Source organism: Prunus persica, chromosome G6 (genome assembly GCF_000346465.2).
Source record: "Prunus persica cultivar Lovell chromosome G6, Prunus_persica_NCBIv2, whole genome shotgun sequence".
Taxonomy (NCBI): Eukaryota; Viridiplantae; Streptophyta; class Magnoliopsida; order Rosales; family Rosaceae; genus Prunus; species Prunus persica.
The window spans coordinates 17625523-17631318 of NC_034014.1; the positions used below are offsets into that span (position 1 = coordinate 17625523).

Below are 5796 nucleotides of genomic sequence, written 5' to 3' on the forward strand. Positions count from 1 at the left end.
ACCTCTATATTTTATTGAGAACCTACGGAGTTTGTGTTACTTTATAAATTGTGAAGCCTCATTTTACTCAAAACTCATATTTTTATCCTCTTTTTTTTTTTTATCAAAGAAGACTTTCATTAGATAAAATTCAATACACTACTACAAAAATGGAAAACCACGACGCCTCTTTAATGATAGTAAAACTAAAAAACGTCGTGTTTTTAAAAATCACAAAAAATCAAGACGGTTCCATTTAAAACGGTCGTTCTTTAAAAGGCTGAAGCTCGCAAAAATTACGATAGTTCCTTCTAAAAACTGTCGTGTTTGAAAATGCTCTAGACAAAAATTTCTCTTAAGGTTTAAATTTTGACGCGCAGCTCTCTCTCCGATAGTCTCTCGCGATCTTTTCAGAAGCCCTCTCTTTCTCAACTCCCTTTCTCGTTCCTGAAACACCATCTCCATCGTGCCGTCTTGGTTACCAATCTCGCCATACATGTCACAGATCTCAGCGTCGAGTTCACTGAGGTCGTCATATCCCTTGCGTCCAGGTCACTGAGGTCGCCATCTTCATGAGGGCACATCCATGATCTTCGCAATCTCCTTCAAGGGGCCTCTCTCGAGCCCACTGGTCTCTTCTCCTCCAAGCTTCCCCTTCTCTTCGTCGACCTGTTCTCTGTTAAATTTGAGGTTTCGTTTTGGTCTTTATCTGACTTTTGCTTGGACAATTTCAGAGATCTGCAGGCGACGCTTATCGGTGGTGGTTATAGGTTGGATCGTCGTGGTGTGATAACGATTCTGTTAGCCGTCGTGATTGTGTCCAAGTCTGGCGACATCTGGTTGTGAGTGTATATGTGCTTCTGTTTTCGATTTATTTTGTTTTTTTTTAAAATAATTCTTTTCTGTTTCCTGCCATTTTTGTTTCATAAAGCACATATCTTCTTACGTTTTATACAAAATCTGTTGATCTTTTCCTTTCCCCCTTTCTGTTGGTGTTGATTGAGATTTTTGTTTTGTTTTGTTTTGTTTTGTTTTTATGTCTGAAGCTGTAGCAATGTGACTTTCTTTGAGGCTGGCTGAAACTAATTCATAATTGGGTGTATCAAAGTCATGTCCTGCGTTGAATGGATTATGTTCTTTCTTTGTCCTTAACTTTTCGTTTGCTCAGAATAGGACTGTGTGCTGTAAAATTTTGAATTCATCTTACTCTGTTATTATACATGAAATTATATTTAGTCACAACACAAGCTTTCTCATTGCTGTGTATGAAAGAAATCTATTTTGTTTTTAATCCTTATATTTGCTTCTGATATAAGAGTGAATATCTAATCCAACATAATGATTTCCCCTCATTTTTTCAGTTACCAAATGAAGGTATTAGTTTGGCAAAGCAACGCTCTTGTAGTTAACTTATATTTTTATTTTGGATTTTATAGAAGCTTGGAGTAGTTGTGAATCCAATTGAGAAACCAAGGTCATACTGAAGTTCATTTGGATGGAAACGAAACCAAGTTTGGAGTAGTTTTTTTTTTCCTTTTGTTTTCCTTCTCTTTAGTGTTTAGGGCCTTGAATGAAGTTCTGTTTAATGTTTGGCACATCTCCAATTGCAGGCTTGAAATACTCTTTGGGTGGGACATCACGAAATTGCAGGTATAACTTCTTTGAAGTATTGCCTTTTCTTCTTTTTGTCTTGCGGTACTGTTTTTTTTTTTTTCTCTTTCTCTATCTTAATAACTTGTGCTGGGCTCCACGAGTAGATGTCCCATCACCTCTTTGCTGATTTATTGATTACTTATACCTTGTGTATTTGTTTTATCCTAAAAGTCCTTATGCGTTTGAATTATTCTTCAGTTTTTTTGAACGTCAATTATGGTCTTTCACATTCACTTGAGAGCAAAACTTGCTGGTCTTGACAATTTTCAGCCATATGTATTGCTCTTCATCTCCTGATGAACACGTGAAGGTAATAGCTTATCCAAGTATATTATTGTTGTGCTTCTTTTGTGAGATCATGCTCTAACTCTTCCTTTTTTATGCAGATTTATAACTTTTTCTTTTGGAGGTTTTCTATGGTCTTTTCTATCTGAGTCGTATGTTTTTTTTTTTGTTGAAAATTTCTTACCTCCTCTTTTCACCATCATTTTATTTATATATTTTTTTCCTTTTGCAAGTTCTTTATGGTCTTTTTTATGCTCATTTTTACAGGTTTTCTATGGAAACATAGTCCAATGATAAAATTTCTCTTTCACCTAATTTTATTTGTTTATAATCTCTTTTTTCTTTTCTTTCTGTCATTTTGATTTATTTACAGGGATGATGGAGGAGACTTCAATTGTGCATCATTTGTATGTTTGGATGAGGAAGGCTTGGATTCGGAGTACGTAGGTCATGTTAGGAAAAGATTGTACTACTTAATTACCATGTATCATTTGAATATTTATATTTAGTTGGTAGGAAGTATGCTTGTTGTAGAATAAGGTTTGGTTAACTATGTAATAACTATTGAATCTTCAAGTTTTATGAAAAATACTATTTTTGAGTGTATATATTCATTAATAAAGCATTATGATTAGTTTTCTAGTTAAAATCGTTGTAGCATCATAGGAAACCAAAAAGAACAAAAATGTAATATCTTGGGAACTTATTAGACGAAAGTTTTTTATCATAAATTCTTTACAGATAATTAACGACGATTTTTATAAAACAACCGTCGTCTTTACAAACAATCCACGGCAGTTCCTCCTATAATTAACGATCTTTACCTCTGAACAATGATAGTTTTTAAGAAAAACCGTCGTCTTTATACAACGACTGTTTTTCTTAAAAATCGTCGTTTTTATGTGACAACGACGGTTTTCTTTAACAACCTTCATCTTTACAAATAAACAATGACGGTGAAAAGCCGTTGTAGTTTGACACCCAAAAAGACGGCGGTCGATTTAACGACGGTTTTCAAAGCATTACAACGACGGTGGATCCTCGTTGTCTATTTGGTTTTTTTGTAGTAGTGATAATACAAACTAAGCCCAAAAGGGCACTGAAACGAACATACTAAGAAAGCAAAACTAAAGCGAACAAACTTCGCACCAACAACTACTATAGCCCACATGACCACCATTTGAAAGATATTATATTTCTAAGTAGAAATATATCTTTTTAAGTAATTCATAAAATAATATAATTCATAATATATGATATAGTGTTTCCTATAACCTCTAAGAACTAAAAATCACAATATTTGAATATGATCTATAAGCATTTATTTGTAGGAGAGTCTTGGATTTTGTAACTAAATTTAAGATAAATATGAAAGTCATTTCATCCATTAAAACATATGTGTAACACTAATCAATAAATTTAGGCAATGAGGTGAAGTGAGGAACGTTGTAAACAAGATATGCAGTAAAAAGACAATAAGTATATAGAATTTAAGACATCCGCCTCAAAACTTTGATTTCATTTATTATCAAGTATTTTTCAATATCAAATACATAATTAATTCAAAGACTAATTATTCTTCTAAAGAAGGAGAAGTTGCAGGAGATAGAAATTGTGAGAACTTAAAACATTGACTCCAAATTTCTGCACTCTTGGTCAAAGCATCCAACTTGTTTAGTTTGGCAAGAGTGCCCGAAAGAGCTTTGTTCACTAATGCAAAATGGCATGATTGACCCATTGTGTAACACCCCGACTCCAAATTTAACCCTTATTTAAATTATTTAATTATTTAAGGACATTTTGGTCATATTCTTAACCGGAGAGAGTTTGGGGCAGTGACTAGTATTTTTGGATACGTCGTACTGAGACGAGTTCATAGACACGTAGTGGGCTCGAATCGGAGTTGTAACGAGAGAGATATGGTCAAAAGAAACCCAGTGGCACAGTCGTAATTATTTCAAAATGGGATTTTTATAAAAAATCAGATTTCTCTCTCTCTCTCTCTCCCTCCCGCGAGCTCTCTCTCTCTCCAGTCAGCCTCTCTCTCTCTCTCCTCGTAACTCCGGCCACCGGCCACGGCTGTGGACGGGGCCGGTACCAAAATGACCGGGGCGTCGTCCTCTTCCAGCCCCAGCCGACTTCCGCCTCCACCCACTGCGGTTTCACCGGAAAATGGAGAAGAAGCGGTCGGCGTCGTCCGATCTTTGCCGCCGTCGATCTCCCTCCTCCGGCCACCGATTCCGACGAGCAAGGTATGGTTTCTCACCTACTTTTCATGCTCTAGCTGATGGTTGGGTAGGATTGGATCGATTCTTAGCGTAGCCAATTCGATTTTCGAATTTAAATTCGGCCGGTTTTGGAATCGCGATTCCGGCCACTTCCGGTCAGTTTTTGGAGTAGGTCCAAGAACAAAAGTGGCTCCAAATAGGGTGTTATACCTAGGGTAGGAGTTTGGAGCCGTGGTGTTGAGATTTTCCGGCGAAGCTTTATCGCTTTGGGCACCCACCCGCTGCCGGCGCGTACGGCAGCGCGTGGGCACTGTATAGAAATTGGCACTGTGTCTCGATGAGATCCTTAGGTTGTCATGAGTGCGTAGGATTTCGCGGATCTCAATTCGGACATCGTTTGGCTACCGAATGGATATCGCCTATCGTGCGTTATCCGGGTTCGATAGGTTGGGACCGTTGGATGGTCCCAAATTTAATATATGTTAATCTAGGTATTTCTAGGATCGTGTAGGAATTCACGGATTGTGAATCGGAGCCCCGGATGTTTCGAATAATAATTTAAAGTTTATATTTTATATTAACCGTCAGATCGTGCGATCGTGAGCGATCCGACAGTCCGATCTGAACCAAACGTGCAGGACGAGTGTCCTATACCTTGTAAAACCCATAGGGACTTTCGGATCGGAATATGGAGGTCGTGGGCCCCGCAGGTCCGTTTGACCCTTGGTTGACCGTGAGTCTCCCGGAGTAATCTCACATTTCCAGGGGGATTATCGGGTGCTAGACCATTGTGGAGGGTTACACAATATTAGAATTATTATATATTTATATATGTTTGTACAAGGGTACAAAAGAGTCTAGAATATCAGTTTGGAGTGCTATACGCACTACCTTAGGTACCTCCCCGGATTCTGGTTACACTACAAGTACCACCAAGTGAAAGTTAGGTCCCACGTGGCGTAGGTTATCCGGCGTGCGGACAGACCCCATACGTGGCATTGGTTGTACCGGCGTATAGGGAGATTTGTAATATGATGTTCAGGTCTCACGTGGCGTAGGTTATCTATCGTTGAGACAGGCCCCATACGTGGCGTTGGTTGTACCGGCGTATGGGGAGATATTGTGATATTGTGTTGAGGTCGCACGTGGCGTAGGTCATCCGGCGTGTCGACAAACCCCATACGTGGCGTTGGTTGTACCGTCGTATGGGGAGATATGTGATATGATGCGCAGGTCTCGCGTGGCGTAGGTTATCCTGCGTTGAGACAGACCCCATACGTGGCGTTGGTTGTACTGGCGTATGGGGAGATATTATGATAGTATGGCATGGTCGCACGCGGCATAGGTTATCCGGCGTGTTGACAGACCCCATACGCGGCGTTGGTTGTACCGGCATATGGGGAGATTATGTGAAATACAGAGAAATGAATTAAGGTATCGCCTAAGTGTGGAATTGGATTTTATGGAAGAACTACGTGTGGCTTGATCCCTCAAGGAGGGTACGTAAGCAGCCTAAGGTTATTAGGTGCAGCCGCAAACTAAATGTTAGTCATAATTTATATTTGAATTGTTTGGTTAGCGGGTTTGGTAGTTGGTTGAGAATTATTGGAAGGCCGAAGGCCATTTATGTGGATTGCATGAAATTATATTG

At 39.0% G+C, this 5796-nt stretch overlaps 1 long non-coding RNA gene across 2 annotated transcripts; it reads left to right on the forward strand.

The window, feature by feature from the left end:
• Positions 297-2525, forward strand: LOC109949866. Of its 2 annotated transcripts, XR_002272173.1 has the most exons (3): positions 297-610; positions 714-821; positions 1416-2525. It is a non-coding gene; the product is annotated as an uncharacterized LOC109949866 (long non-coding RNA). The 2 variants fall into 2 exon arrangements; XR_002272172.1 differs by lacking the exon at positions 297-610 and having other exon boundaries at positions 622-821.